This window comes from Macrobrachium nipponense, chromosome 25 (genome assembly GCF_015104395.2).
Source record: "Macrobrachium nipponense isolate FS-2020 chromosome 25, ASM1510439v2, whole genome shotgun sequence".
NCBI classification, from domain to species: Eukaryota; Metazoa; Arthropoda; class Malacostraca; order Decapoda; family Palaemonidae; genus Macrobrachium; species Macrobrachium nipponense.
The window spans coordinates 69,054,164-69,071,068 of NC_087214.1; the positions used below are offsets into that span (position 1 = coordinate 69,054,164).

At 37.6% G+C, this 16,905-nt stretch overlaps 1 long non-coding RNA gene across 1 annotated transcript in view; it reads left to right on the forward strand.

The window, feature by feature from the left end:
* LOC135199216 (uncharacterized) overlaps positions 1-16,905 on the forward strand; it is a 151,296-nt gene that overhangs the window by 104,334 nt on the left and 30,057 nt on the right. The gene's annotated exons all lie outside the window — the stretch shown is intronic.

Below are 16,905 nucleotides of genomic sequence, written 5' to 3' on the forward strand. Positions count from 1 at the left end.
GATCACTTCCGGTCCTAAGAGGGAAAGTTATAAATGAAATATTCATCAGTAATTGCTTCTAACGTGATATGAATGGGAGGCTTTTTCGCTTTGTAATGATTTTATGTGTGTGTGTGTGTGTGTGTGTGTGTGTGTGTGTGTGATACCGCCTTATACAAGCCTCTAAATACATAGGAGTTGGATGTCGGTTTAAATCAAAGGTGAAAAGCTACATCAAAATATTACAGATGAATTTGTGGCATAGAACATGAGGGTTGTTGTCGATTGTCTTTTAAGAATCTCTCTCTCTCTCTCTCTCTCTCTCTCTCTCTCTCTCTCTCTCTCTCTCTCTCTCTCTCTCTCTCTCATGTACACCAAAGGCCTCTGACAAAGGTAGGGAACTGCCTTTTCTTTGTTAAGTAATAAGAGCGGTAGGCCTAAGTCCTCGTTGTCTATAAAGCATATGATAAAATGAGAGAGATTTTTACCGGAAAATCATGCAATTTTCGCGTTGCTTCACTTTCTGGGGCAAAAAGATTGCTTTATGAATTTTATCTTGATGTGAGAATAAGACACAGAGAATAATAAGATAGCATAGATGAGAGAGAAATTAGTGATGTGTTATTAGTGGAGATTGCTACTATTCATTCATTCATAAAGAAAGTTTATTTCCAAAAAACTGAGGCCTGGTCGTCTTCATGCACAAGTTGTCATGACATCATTAATGGGATTTTTATTGGTGTAGTCATTAATTACAAGATGTGTAATAACGTTAGGCTTTTATTTTGCTTTACAAGTTTCATATTTGTTTAGTAAATGCTTTCTTTACTAATTTATAGTCGCCTGGATTATAATTTTGCTTATTTTATTGTTAGCCATAATATCATTAACTTGAAATCATAGTAACTATAGTAATATGGCCAAGGTTAGTTTTATCATTTGCTTCCAGTTAAAGTTATGAAATAAATATTCATAATATTTCGGTTTAAATATCTTCACTTTTTTTACCTTTTTGTCGTCAAACATCGAGTTCCTTCCTTTGCAAGTTCTTCATCAGGGCTGAGGGTAACAGCCAATACGAGAGAGAGAGAGAGAGAGAGAGAGAGAGAGAGAGGACTAACCATATCGAATGTTAAACGCCTCACTAACGAATTCTAACTCTCCCCAAATTGCCTCAACTGAGGTAAACGAGGAATATCTCCCTTTGTTTTCGACCATTCCTCCTTCCCTCTTCTTAAGCTCCAATCCTTCTTCGATCCTACCCCTGCCTAGACACAACCAACTCCACACATCCTCACACATCCTTCGGCTCCTTTCAAGTATCTGGGATCAAATTTAGAAGTTACAAGGGGAAATCTAGAGAGATGTCAGCCGATGAGTGGGACCTTCCCCAGCAGACGGAGGAGACTCGATGTATTGGAGCTGCAGAAGATATCAGTGTTTATTTACCCAAAGCAGATTTAAGATATCTTTATGAAATTAGTTATTATAATTGTTGAATAATGTTGAGTTGCCAGTGGTGGGCGAAGATCATATTTCAGTAGCAGTTCCATGTGCTGTTCACCCCGTTAGGGGGTAGTGCCGTCAGGGCACCTCACACGGTGTACGGTAGGCATTCCTTAAGGTTCTTTCCAGTGTCCCTTCCTTAGACCCCTAGCTGTAACCCCTTTCATTCCTTTTACTGTACTTCTGTTCATATTCTCTTTCTTCCATCTTACTCTCCTAACTCCTCTTATTACACCCAAAGTCTGAATGGTTACACCTTTCAAACCTCTCTACTCTCAACTTCCCTTTCAGCGCTGAATGACCTAATAGGTCCTAGTACTTGGCCTGTGGCCAAAATTCTATGTCATTCTATTCCATGTGTTCTTCAGCCTTCCATAGTAAGTCGGTGAAACTGTAACTTTTTTTATCATTTCCACGTTTTTAAATTGATTTCATAAGCTCTCTCTCTCTCTCTCTCTCGTCTAAACTTATCCAGGATTGAATCCCAAATCCAAACAGCAAAAGGAGTCCAATTCTGGAATGTCTCTGCCTTCATTTATGAATAGAGAGAGAGAGAGAGAGAGAGAGAGAGAGAGAGAACATATAATCATCATATTTAATGACCTGAATTAGTGGCTGATAGAGCACCAGATCAAATGTCCCCCCCCCCCCCCCACCTCAAATGATTGTGATGAGGAGTGAATATCTAATGATGACCCAAAGTCACCATTCACCATGAATGAGGGGAATCATTATCATTCCAGGTCCTATCTGGAAGATGCCTTTGGCGATGAGCTTCTAATTCTCCCTTTCCAGCCTCTGTTTCTTTCTACAGTTGATTCATTCTCTCAGTCAATGAAAGAAAATGATATTGCGGTGTTGAATGATAGAAGATGATAGTTTCATTCACGGCGAAGATGCCTTCATTTCATTCATTATTTCCAGACTTCAAGAGTCGTTTTCCATTACGATTTGAAGTGGAATTTCTTCAAGTTTTACCTTCTCTGGATCTGTTATTTTGCTGTTCAACCTCTCAACCTCTCCCTTGTCGTCTCAAGCGCTTTATGGGTCATAGTGCTCCGGTGCTTGGCTTTATAACTAAAATTTCGCAAGTAATTTCTCTCTCTCTCTCTGTCTCTCTCTCTCTCTCTCTCTCTGTGCTTTACATGAATTGAAGTTGATGAATATTCTTAGAAAGACAGATCTCATGAACATATAAATAAGAAATTAAAATACCTCTCTCTCTCTCTCAAAGAAATTGGTTGTCTTTCCAACAGTTCAGTTGTATTGCATGAAAATTGTGCTCTTCTGCTGAACAATGAAATCTTCCTTCGGATGGGTAATGGGTACAGTGATACAGCTTTTGATGTAGGCTTATTTAAGATCTCTGGAATTTCATTTGTTTCAACCTGTAGGTCTTTATAAATGCACTTTATTTTCCATGTGGCTTTTTGGGAAAAACCAACTCTTGTATTGAAGAGAGGCGAAGACAACGATTGGTGGAAATTCCTGACCGATTTTATCGAAGGAGAAGAAAAACGGTGGATCCGTTTGGCCTTCTCTTCTTCTCTTCTTTTCTTCTCTTCTTTTGTTCTCTTCTTTTCTTCTCTCTCTCTTGTGTGACATTCGGTCCTCAAAATTGGTTTTATTCTGCCTCTCCCTTTATCCTCCCCTCCACCTTTTTTTATTTTTGTATATTGTGAAAAAGATCGAGTTGGATTGATTCAAGAGCAAAATTTTTCTTTTTTATATCAGTCAGGTGGAATTGGTCTTTTGCGCAGTCGATGGAAAAGTTTATATATATATTATATATATATATATATATATATATATATATATATATATATATATATATATATATATATATATATACATTATATATTCTTATAATGTAAGTTTGGAATGCAATTATAATTGTGGAAATATGATTAATTCACATCAGAACTTGTGTATCATGGTATGAAATGTTTGTTTCTGTGTTCAGATTTCCCAAATTTAAAGATAACATGCCTTAAGTGATCCATTTTTCATTTTGAAGTACATAAGAGACAGAGAGTGAAAACTCATAAGCCTTTTTAAGAGAGTCGTATTCCCACTTTGAGAATGTCTTAGCAAAGCTGATTTCGTTATCGATGCAAACACATCACTGTCGGGCCTCTGAAGGAACAAGGGAGCCTTGTTCATAGCCATATGTGAGCGCAGTCAGAGAGGCCCTGTGTTGGCTATTCCTATAGAGATGACATAATATGTTTTCGCCTTCAACTATAGACTAATCGCCCATACGTTTATGGGGTGAGAGAACCTTATTCATTCGCTTGGAGGAGAGCGGCGTGCGTGAAAGTCTCCCTCTCTCTCTCTCTCTCTCTCAAAATCTCTCTCTCTCTCGCTCGGTTGCGAGGCTGTTTCAGTAACTTAACGTAACGAGCTGGTCACTCATTTTTATATAATTCTTAGTAATATATGTGTTGTTTGTGGAATCTGAACATAGTGTTATATCTATTGGTTTTTGTGAAGGCGCCAAGAAAATAGTGAAAAAGTGTAAAATTGTAACAGGCCTTTTGATTGAAGCTGCAGTTGTGTATAAGGTATTTTTTTTACAAATGTTGTGAAGTGCATTTCGGGGTTTTATCATTTCTAAACATTTATCTTTTGCTTTGTTCTTTTGACTTTTCACATTTTTATATGCTTAATGTGTGTACTGTCAATGCTTTAATTGTTTTCATATTATGCATTATGTTTTTCTGCATTGTCTTTATTTTGTTTAATTAGTTTGAATAATATTCTATTGTGTAAATTTTGAATCTTACACTTGTGAATTAACTTGCATTTAATTAAATTTAATTTCAAATTTAATTATTGCTTTATGGTTTAATTTAATTAATTTTCTTGATAAACTTTGATTTAATTTTGCTTAATAATTAATTCAAGAATTAATTAAACTTTTGATTTCAAATAATAACAATTTCCCTGAGATTGTGAATTTCACTTATAAATTTTGAATTTAGAAATAAAATTTTGTATTCAAAATTTATATGAGTATTTTATTTTAACCATCAGTATACATTTTATTTTGTTAAGGTAGAAATATAGAGTGATAATTGTGACGTTTCCCACAAATAAAACAGAATCAGGGAAATACTTAAATGTGAATTTGCACGAGTGATGCCCTTTAATTAAGATTACCTCACAAATATTTTAATGAACTTAGACTGATTGTTTTCTTGACTGTTCAGTTAGAAAAAAGGGATCACTCTTACCTTTAGAGTATTCAGTCGTTTAGTATTTGTGATGAAGGGTCAGGTGTCTGTCTGTAGTGAGGTAAGTAACAACCAGGTACTTGAATGAACTGTGCCCTAAGTACAAAGGGTGTCCCAGACCCAGGAATAAAAGGGTCTCTTGTATTAGCAGGTACAAATGGTAAGTGTAGGAACCAGATGCTTGGCAATTTGGGTTAACAAATATTAATGGTGTCCAGACACAGATTTTTGACTATTTCATGCACCAAATATTAATGGTATCCAGACCCAGATACTCTTGCCCACTCCCCCCCAAATATTAATGGTACCCAGACCCAGATACTCTACGCCACTTCGTCACAAGTATTAATGGTGCCCAGAGACCCGGGATATTTGGCATTTTATGTACCAAATATCAATGATCCCCAGAAACCAGGGAAGAAAACAAATCACATTATCACTCTAGCTTATACTGGTGGTGTTAGGAATATATTTTGTTAGAAGAGTGACCATATATTTGTTTTTGCATTTTATTGTAAGAATTGTATTTGAGAAAAATGGCTCCATTCGATACTCAGGAATTTTTAGCAGCCCCTTCCATCCAAGTGTTGTCTGAAACTACTCTGACTAAGGCACAGTGGAGTGCTCTAGCAGTAGCATGTGGTTGTCATGTGTTTAGTAGCATGATAAAAGCACAAATCAAATGCATTGCCATGCAAGCATTGATAGACTCTGGTAGAATAACTGATGATGATGAGTTAGAATTGGCTCAAGAGTTGTTGAATGTAGCACAGGCTGATCTTATAAATAAGCAAGTAGAAAAGAAAGAGAAAAGTGATGCAGAATTGGAACTCAGACGCATAGAAGCAGAAGAAAGTTTGATTAAGCTGAAAATGCAGGCTGAAAGAGAGAGAATAGACAGGGAAAAACAAGAAAGAAGAGAAAGAGAAGAAGAAAAAGCTGCAGAAGATGAAAGGCAAAGGATAAAAGAGGAAAGAGAAATTGCAAGACATGATAGGGAGATGGAATTGATAAGAGCTAGATCCACATTACCTGCAACACCGTCTAACCCTAACCATGGTAATCAAGACCCTGCATTTGATGTAGTAAGAGTGCAGAAGTTAATCCCTAAGTTTACTGAGGAGGCTCCAGATGAGTTCTTTGATCACTTTGAGAAAGTGGCTTCAGGTATGGGATGGCCAGAAGATAAATGGTCGGTTTTGCTACAAAGTGTCTTGCTTGGTAAAGGGAGAAGTGCTTATCTAGCCTTAACAGCTGATCAGTGTAAAGACTATAAGGTGCTCAAACATAATGTGCTACAAGTATACCAGTTGACCCCAGAGTACTACAATGAAAGATTCAGAAACTTAAGAAAGGATGAAAAAGTAACTTTCTTGGATTATGCTTATAAAGTGAGAAGGTGTTTTAAATGATGGTTGGAGGCAGCTAAAGTTACAACTTTTGAAGAGTTAGAAGAGTTAGTTGTTTTAGAGCAATATTTTAAAGGTATTCCTGAGCATATAAGAGCCTATTTGAGAGAGAGAGAGAGGTTAAAAAACTTGACAAAGCTGCTACACTGAGTGAAGACTACAATATAATTAGTGGCAAGCGTAATTATAATGTCAAGTACCAGAATCAACCACGCCCAGGTTTTAAGTCTCATCCAGGTTTCAGGAGCAATTTTATAAGTGGGAAACCTACAAATAATAATACTCCTCAGCAATCTAATGTGAAATCCTCAAATAATTTTGCAAGACAGTTGCAAAAGCCTAATGTTGTCTGCTTCAAGTGTGGAAGAGCAGGACACTTCAGTCAGGAATGTTATTGGAATTAACAGCAGTCCAAGCCTGTTGGTCAAATAGTGAGAGGTGACCATGTCAAACAGACTGTTAAGAACAATGTGGGGAGGAATCCGACTACAGGGAAGACTGAAACTAAACAAGCTGAGTGTTTAGCAACCAGTGGAAATGTAACTTCAAGCAGTAAGTGGCTGAGCAGTTTGGAGGCTTTTAAGCCATATATCTATGAGGGTACACTGGCAACTCAAGAAGAGAGTGTGCAGGTACCAGTCAAGATTTTACGTGATACAGGGAGCAACCATAGTGTGGTGTTACGTGGTGCTCACCCAATGTTGGAGAAGAATCTCACTGGAGATTCAGTTATTTTGAAGGGTATAGAAGGAGAGGAAGTAACTCCTATATGCCGCTTACACCTGTCCTGTGAATTGGTGACAGGGAGTGTTGATTTTGCTGTGAAGGACTCACTGGCTGTGGAAGGTGTACATGTTCTGTTGGGAAATGAAGTTGGTGGTGTTCCATTTGTTTCTTGTCCTGTAGTGACAGACAAACCGTTGAGGATTAGTCCTACGGTAGAGTTGGAGAAGAATAACCCCCACCTGTTCCCTAGTTGTGTAACTACCAGAAGTATGAGGAGAATTACGACTGTTGGTGAAGAAACTGAGGATTTGCACGCCCAAGATGGATCAAGTGAAGGATCTTTGAACTTAGAACAATTGTTCCAGGGGAGTGATGCCTCCCGTGGAGCTGACCGAGAAGAGATTTCCCAAGAAAATGAAGAATCTGTTGTTCCTGAAAAGACTCCGAGTAGTCAAGGTGTTCCTGAAGATAGTACTGAAACTGCAGTAGCTGAGGTAGCAGATATTGATAGTTCAACTATTGAAGTTGGACAGGTAACAAGAGAGAAGCTAATGGACTTGCAGAAGAGGGATGCATCGTTAGCTAATTTGTTCTTCAGAGTTGTTGATCAGGAAGAGATGCAACAAACTCCTACCTGTTATTATCTGGGGCGAATATCATCAGATTTTGATTCCATGGCCATTGAGAAAGCAAGTGGTAGCAGTAGCTCATGAATCTGGACATATGGGAGTCAGGAAGACTGTGGAGAAGATCATGAGATATTTTTTCTGGCCTGGACTTCATAAAGATATTAGCAGGTTCTGTCGAGAGTGTCATACCTGCCAGGTCGCTGGAAAACCTAATGAAACCATTCAGAAAGCCCCCCTACAACCTATAGAAGTTAGAGGAGAACCCTTTAACAAGGTGATTATAGATATGGTTGGACCGCTTCCGAAGACGAAGAAAGGAAATGAATATTTGTTGACATTAATGTGTCCTGTTACCAGATATCCTGAAGCGATCCCTGTCAGAAACATATCTGCCAAGATAGTTGCTGAGAAAACTATTGAGTTTTCTCAAAGTTTGGTATACCAGAAATTGTACAAAGTGATAGAGGAACGAACTTTACTTCAAAGTTATTCCAGGATGTGATGAACTTATTAGGGGTAAAACAACAGTTATCAACCGCTTATCATCCAGAAACTCAAGGTGCCTTGGAAAGGTTCCACCAGACATTGAAAAGTATGCTGACAAAGTATTGTTCTGAGTCAGGAAGAGAATGGGATGTTGGTTTACCCTTAATGTTATTTGAAGTTAGGAATGCTTATCAAGAAAGCATGGGATGTTCACCCAATGAGATGATTTTTGGAAGAGAAGTGAGAGGACCTTTGAAGATTCTTGCAGAAAATTGGGTAGAAAATAAAGAGGAAATCCAAGGAGAGTATGTGAAGAAACTTAAGGAAAAGGTTGGAAGAGATTAGAAAAATTCTCTTTAGAAATCTGAAAATGAGTCAAGAGAAAATGAAAAGGAACTATGACAGAAAGACTAAGCTAAGAAGTTTTAGTGTTGGTCAACAAGTGTTAGTGTTTCTGCCAGTCAAGAGATTTCCCCTTACCAATAAATTTCAAGGTCCCTACAGGATAATTGAGAAGTTAAGTGATAGAACTTATGTGATTGAAACACCAGAAAGAAGAAAACGACAGAGGAAGATACATGTGAACCTTTTGAAACCTTACTTCTCAGAAACTAGAACTGAAACTGTGTCAATAATACAGACAACTTCATCTACAGAAGACGATGACGGCTATGAATTGGGAGCTGAAAGCAAGATGAATAATTCCTCAATTTTGGAAAATTTGCAGGATAAACTGAAACATCTTAATGTTGAACAAGGTGAGGAATTGAGTGAAGTGATTAGAAGCTTCACAGAGATTTTTGCAGATGTACCCAGACGTACTAATCTGACCAAACATGAAATCAAGATCAAAGAAGATGGAAAGTCGTTCAAACAAAGAGCTATCGCTTATCACCTTTATCTTGAGATGTTCTGAAGAAAAGAAGTTCAGTATTGTTTGCTTCAAACATGGATTAGCAGAAAACCCAGTTTCAAGTCACTTCAGTTCTCCATGTGTGTTAGTGAAGAAACCTGATGGCTCCTTTAGGATGTGTACTGATTATAGGAAAACTGAATTTCCCATTAGTATGGCTGACAATTATCCCTTGCCTCCTTTATAGATCAGTTACTTTGATGAATATTGGGCAAGCAAGTTGTTTCCAAGATAGACTTATTGAAGGGATATTATCAGATACCCTTAGATGAAAATGCGAAGTTGCTGTCAGCTTTTATTACTCCTTTTGGATTGTATCAGTATACTGTATTGCCATTTGGTCTGATGAATGCACCAGCCACATTTCAATGAGTGATGGATCAACTGCTAGGATCTATAGTCATTTACTCTACAACGTGGGAAGAACATCTGCAGATCCTGAAGAAAGTTTTCAAGAAACTACAAGAGGCAGGACTAACAGTCAACCTAGAGAAGAGTGAGTTTGGGGAAGGCGACTGTTCAGTACCTTGGGTTTGAAGTTGGAAAAGGCCTTCTCGCTCCGGTGAATGCTAATGTGGAAGGTATCCGTAAGGCTACCCCCCCTACTACTAGGAAGCAACTACAAAGATTTTTGGGCATGGCTGGATTCTATCGTCGTTTCTGTCCAAATTTCTCAGCCATAGTAGCCCCCTTGACAGACTTAACTAGTCCCAAAGCTAAGTTTGTCTGGACTCCAGAATGTCAAGAATCCTTTGAGAAGGTAAAAGCCATTTTAACTTCAAGACCAGTGCTTCAAGCTCCAGACTTTAATAAGAAATTTGTGATACAAGTTGATGCCTCTGATTGTGGAATTGGAGCTGTTCTACTTCAAGAAGATGAGAATAACCTTCTACACCCTGTGTGTTTCCTGTCTTCGAAACTGAAAAAGCATCAGAAAAACTATGCAACTATTGAAAAGGAAACTCTAGCCTTAATCACAGCATTGAAAAAGTTTGAAGTGTATGTGAACAGACCTAGGAATGAAGAGGTTTTAGTGTTGTCTGATCACAATCCCCTGTCATTCATACAGCGGATGAAAAACCAAAATCAAAGACTGACCAGGTGGTCTTTGTGCTTGCAACAGTATAATATAAAGGTTGAGCACATATCTGGTAAGAACAATATAGTTACCGATTATTTATCCCGTTGTGAATCGTTGGATTCAACCCCGGAATAACTAATCTTCTGGGGGGAGGAATCTTATATAAAATGTAAGATTGGAATGCAATTATAATTGTGGTAATATGATTAATTCACATCAGAACTTGTGTATCATGGTATGAAATGTTTGTTTCTGTGTTCAGATTTCCCAAATTTAAAGATAACATGCCTTAAGTGATCCATTTTTCATTTTGAAGTACGTAAGAGACACAGAGAGTGAAAACTCATAAGCCTTTTTAAGAGAGTCGTATTCCCACTTTGAGAATGTCTTAGCAAAGCTGATTTCGTTATCGATGCAAACACATCACGGTCGGGCCTCTGAAGGAACAAGGGAGCCTTGTTCATAGCCATATGTGAGCGCAGTCAGAGAGGCCCTGTGTTGGCTATTCCTATAGAGATGACGTAATATGTTTTCGCCTTCAACTATAGACTAATCGCCCATACGTTTATGGGGTGAGAGAACCTTATTCATTCGCTTGGAGGAGAGCGGCGTGCGTAAGTCTCTCCCTCTCTCTCTCTCTCTCTCAAAATCTCTCTCTCTCGCTCGGTTGCGAGGCTGTTTCAGTAACTTAACGTAACGAGCTGGTCACTCATTTTTATATAATTCTTAGTAATATATGTGTTGTTTGTGGAATCTGAACATAGTGTTATATCTATTGGTTTTTGTGAAGGCGCCAAGAAAATAGTGAAAAAGTGTAAAATTGTAACAGGCCTTTTGATTGAAGCTGCAGTTGTGTATAAGGTATTTTTTACAAATGTTGTGAAATGCATTTCGGGGTTTTATCATTTCTAAACATTTATCTTTTGCTTTGTTCTTTTGACTTTTCACATTTTTATATGCTTAATGTGTGTACTGTCAATGCTTTAATTGTTTTCATATTATGCATTATGTTTTTCTGCATTGTCTTTATTTTGTTTAATTAGTTTGAATAATATTCTATTGTGTAAATTTTGAATCTTACACTTGAATTAACTTACATTTAATTAAATTTAATTTCAAATTTAATTATTGCTTTATGGTTTAATTTAATTAATTTTCTTGATAAACTTTGATTTAATTTTGCTTAATAATTAATTCAAGAATTAATTAAACTTTTGTTTTCAAATAATAACAATTTCCCTGAGATTGTGAATTTCACTTATAAATTTTGAATTTAGAAATAAAATTTTGTATTTAAAATTTATATGAGTATTTTATTTTAACCATCAGTATACATTTTATTTTGTTTAGGTAGAAATATAGAGTGATAATTGTGACGTTTCCCACAAATAAAACAGAATCAGGGAAATACTTAAATGTGAATTTGCACGAGTGATGCCCTTTAATTAAGATTACCTCACACATATTTTAATGAACTTAGACTGATTGTTTTCTTGACTGTTCAGTTAGAAAAAAGGGATCACTCTTACCTTTAGAGTATTCAGTCGTTTAGTATTTGTGATGAAGGGTCAGATGTCTGTCTGTAGTGAGGTAAGTAACAACCAGGTACTTGAATGAACTGTGCCCTAAGTACAAAGGGTGTCCCAGACCCAGGAATAAAAGGGTCTCTTGTACTAGCAAGTACAAATGGTAAGTGTAGTAACCAGATGCTTGGCAATTTGGGTTAACAAATATTAATGGTGTCCAGACACAGATCTTTGACTATTTCATGCACCAAGTATTAATGGTATCCAGACCCAGATACTCTACGCCACTTCGTCACAATATATATTATATATTTATATATTCTATATATGAGTGTGTGTTATACGTGTAACTTCCTAAAAAATTCAGCGTCAAATTAGTCATTAATAAACACACTGTCTATCCTTTATTCAATACCATGACTCTCTTTTATTCTGTTCCCTCTTTGGTTTTCATATCCCCTCTCTCTCTCTCTCTCTCTCTCTCTCTCTCTCTCTCTCTCTCTCTCTCTCACTTTTTTCCTTTCAAAATGGAGGGTAAAACTCGTTTTCTCGATCTTTGAAGAATCATTTTTTACCCTTTTGTAATTCGAATTTTAGAAAATAATTTTTTTTCATTAATTTTTCAGGCAGAGAATAAAGGGGAAGTGGTCATTCACACATAGACTGTCTCAACAGAGAGAAGAGAGAGAGAGAGAGAGAGAGAGAGAGAGAGAGAGAGAGAGAGAATTATTTTAGTCACATTCCATTTTTTGAGACTGGTTTTATTCTGCCTCTCCCTCCCCCGATTAAATATGCGCTTGAATTGGACGTATCGTCTTTTGTTTTTGATGAGAATCAATAAAATGTGGATAAAATATATCAGTAGAACTCTCAACATATTGAAATAAAATCATTATCACTTCTTTTTATGATAAAATCATTACGCATAGGCCTAATTTGTTGTTATGAAGATACGATAAGCAGACACCATTGTCTCTCTTAAAAGTGTGTGCTCTCTCTCCCTCTCCCCGTCTCTTTCTCCCTCTCCCCCTCCGGGAGTTAAAACTGTAAATGTACAGCACTTATCACTGGACAATAATTAACTGTTGTTATCGCGCAATACTTTAATTGCGCATTCAGTGCACAACAAATAAACAATTATATCTGGTAGAGTAACCATCACAGGTCTGATCCGCATATGGCTTCAACTTCCAAAAATCCAGAAGCATATATGAGTGAATACAAAATAGCAAATTAAATATCAGCTAAAGCAACAGGCCTAATAGGCCTATAGAAAACCATGAAAAAAAAACCACAGTTTAAGAACCCAAACTATTATAAGAAAAAAAAAAACCTTGGTTCCAGATACCACGCAAACAATACGTAAAACTAAAGCCCTCTGTTATGCACGTGACAACTTTCAACATAATAATAATAATAATAATAATAATAATAATAATAATAATAATAATAATAATAATAATAATAATAATAATCAAAAGATGAGTCTAGAGATCTCCATATATAAAGTAGAACACCCTGGTGACTATCCCCTCTGTCTTTCGTTCTTATATCCACTGGTGACCAACAGCTTTCTAATCTTGCTCTGACTTTGTCCCCAGCAACGATCATTATGGCTGTCGTCTTTATCAAAGACTAACAGGACATTCATTCTTTTACGCCATGGAGCCTGAGACTGGATTAAAACTTCACTGGCGGAGAGAGAGAGAGAGAGATACTCGATCAGACAAACTTTTCCTTTTAATAAAGCACAAAAAATGACGATAATATAATAACAATAGCATTAACAGCCGCATAAAATCGCTAAGCCCACAGATTAATAATAATAATAATAATAATAATAATAACAACAAGAAGGACGAACTGGAAACGCTGCGTCGCTGGTATCCCAGGACAGACCACCAGCAGGGCGTTGAATTCTCACGTGAGCACTAGACCTGTTTCTGCAAATATTCATCATAATTCAGGTGAAATTTTTCCTATAATAATACTAAAGAAGAAAAATTTTTCTTTGGCGCAATCCAGTTTTCTGTCCAGTGTATAATGCTGTGTGAAACTCTCAGCCGCACCCCATGAAACTTGCAGCCATAGCCCAGTGGCGTGCAGTGTTGTTGCTACCTAGGCTAGAGGGTTGTAATTTGGTATGTTTGATGACTGGAGGGTGGATGATCGACACAAAAGTTTGCAGCCCTCTAGCCCGTGAGGGCGGAGTGAAAAGTTTGGACAGAATGGAGTGCGGAGGAGAGACAAAGCCATCTCAATCATTTTCTTTGACAGAAAACTAAAAGGGCAGACAGACATACAGACGTCAATACACAATAACCAACATCCTCGGCGCAACGTGGCGCCCTGGGAACTATACTCTGTTTTTTTCCATCTGTCCATCCGCCTGTGGTGTTTGCGCATGGTAACACTGCGTCCCGGGCTTTAAATAATATCTTATTTCGAATATTAACGGTATTAACGGTGTAATTCGCATACAGTAAATTATTAAAAACACTTTTCAGTTGCAAATGTACACCCAGATATCCTTTTATTTACCTAAAACTTACACATAGAGTAACTATTTAAAGCCTGGGATGCAGTGGTACCATGCGAAAACACCACAGGCGGATGGACGCCGAAGTAGGTATGGGCTTAACAACAAACTTCCAGACAACCTGTAAAGCCAACGTAGGTACGGGCTTTATAAAAAATTTAAATATGGACAATATCATAACCGACATAAAAACAAAGTAGGCACGGGCTTTAAAATTAATTTTCACAGAATAACCAAGTACAAAGTAGGTATGGGCTTTATAAAGAAAATTCGGCATAGCCTACAAAAAGCCAAAATAGGTATATATGGGATTATTGTAAAAAAAATCAATTAACAGATATAAAGCCAAAGTAATAACGGGCTTTAAAGTTAATTGCACTTAAAAACTCAAAATCTGAAGTTTTCCTAACTTAAATCAATAGCAAATCTACCCTAAAAATGAGACCACCTGATGACTAACCAAAATGAAACTAAATGTTGAATGCCTTTACCTTCAATAAAACCCTGGGAGTTTCCTGGTAAATACAGCCTTGGGTAGATCTAGGGTACCTATCCGCGGCGGCCTAGACTATGGCAGTTGCGGTTTTTCTATGCAGTTTTACCTCCTGAACAAGAATTTTAAGTAATATTTATTCGGACGACTGTAATTAACCCCCCAAGGGGCCAGTACTAAACACGGCGAAATACATTGGACGCCCCAATCCCAAGTGGATGTCTTTTCCGCGGTGCAGCCTTGCCATAGGCCCAAGCTTCGAATGTAGGATCTATTATTTCAAATCACTAGGCTGCACTTACCAGACCCAACCACCAGAAATCTCAGTCCTTACTAATCAAAACTATTTGTGGATCAGGTCGCTTCGCTATACTTTAAGCCTTTTGGTAAAAGAACACCACGAGCTAAGAAAGACTACATTTTACCTAGCGTTTTGCATTTAGACTAACGAGAACGTCGTAAAATCCACAAAACTCGTAAAACCACTCAACTCTTACACAATACCACACTTTTGAGTCTAGTTTCTGGAAAAGTGGAATACCAGTAAATACTGGCTTTCAAAAAATTTATTATCTAAATTCACCCTCTTAGCAATGCTCCGTACAAAGTTACCGATCATAATTCCTCCCTTGATGAAACGCCATTCAATTGAATACGAGAAGCACCTTTCACTACCACGGACAAAGAACTAATGAAAACGGCCCGGCGTTTTTCAGAGCTTGAAACACGGCAGTGTCAGAAACTATACACACATCTAGTGCGCTCTACGAGAAAAGTAAGGAAACATGATTTGAGAAAAGTAGCTACTGGAGTCAAGATAAATATGTATCGTGCATATCTCACAGAATTGACTCATATTTTTATCTAATTATTTATTGTCTAGTCAATTTATTTTTTTCTTTCTTAATACCCCGAGTTCCACTTTTTCTATTTCATATTAATCTTCTATGATTTCTTTTCAATGAACACCATAATATTCTTTGGAAGCTTGAAACTCAACTCAAAGGGGCCCTAAATTTAAAAGGAATTTCCAAGAAAACAAAACCATCCTGTAAATATATATTTTAATTTTGTACGGAATACATTACTCCATTATTAATATAATCTGTATCATTTTGAAAACACGAATAATCCAGTTCTAAGGAATTACTTTGTAACTACAGTGATTAGACATTTTCTTAATAGGGGTCAACTTCTGAATCCTTAATTGTAACACGAGCTGAGAGAGAGAGAGAGAGAGAGAGAGAGAGAGAGAGAGAGAGAGAGAGAGAGAGAGAGAGAGAGAGAGAGAGTCTTTGATGACAACAGTCGTGCTTCGTTTTTTTTTTTGCTGAAACGGGAAACTCGTCTGAATATAAACTTGAAAAGGACACCCCCTTCTTTCGTTATCAATAGGACGGAGTAAATCTTAATGTGAAATCAGCAAATAACTGGGGAGACTATATAGCAGCAAAGAACAAGTTTATCTTTATTCTTCAGAGGTATCATATCCTAGACCACCAAGTTTTTACGAAAAAGTCGGACTGTTTACCTTTTTTTTTTTTTCGTTTTTTTGTTTTTTACGACAGAGCTCCGCTCGGGAGAATGTATTCCCCGCAAAAACACATGAAGGAAATGTAGACTCCTCCAATGAACATGTAGAATGGCCCCTGGAGATGGGATAGTGAGAAGGCCTGTAGGCCTACGCTCCTTTCCTGTGAAGAAAAATGGGAAAATCAGTCAATGACTTCCGAAAGAAAAAGCCAAGTGACATTAAGAAATTCTATATAACTTGCAACAAACGCTTAATCTGTATATCGTCAAAATGGTAGTTCGTAAACTAACCTAACCTGTCAGGCCCAGCATCTTTGTATAAGCCTGCTGACTACAAGATAACGAAAATGTCAAGGTATCGTACTAAAAGCTTCACGACATGAAACTAAAGAAGGACAAAATCATCAGACTGGCAAAATCTATTAAAAAAAAATGTCCCCCACCTCGCTCAGGTTGTTTCTGAACTCATCCATTGTGTCGTCGTACCATTTCTGGATGAGCCCTGCTTCTGTCAGACGCTGTAGTCCCACGTCGATCTTGTACCGCCAGGGGAATGTTTATAGATCAGGAAAACGAGGTAGCCTGGATAAAGCCTTTCTTTCACTCTGTAGGTCACAGAGCCATGGCCGAGGATGTTGTAGAAGATCTGGATGAAGGAGTAAGTGTCGAGGTGGGCATGGGTGCCGTTCAGCACCTTGTAGACACAGTGTTCGATGCCGCCCCAGAGATAGGTAAGATTCAGAGGCACTACGTCTAACTTGCGTCCGAGGGTGGATAGGACCGGGTGGTCGGACGTTCTCAAGGCCTCTGGGGCGGGATCCCCAAAATCCAACACGCAAAGCCTGCAAA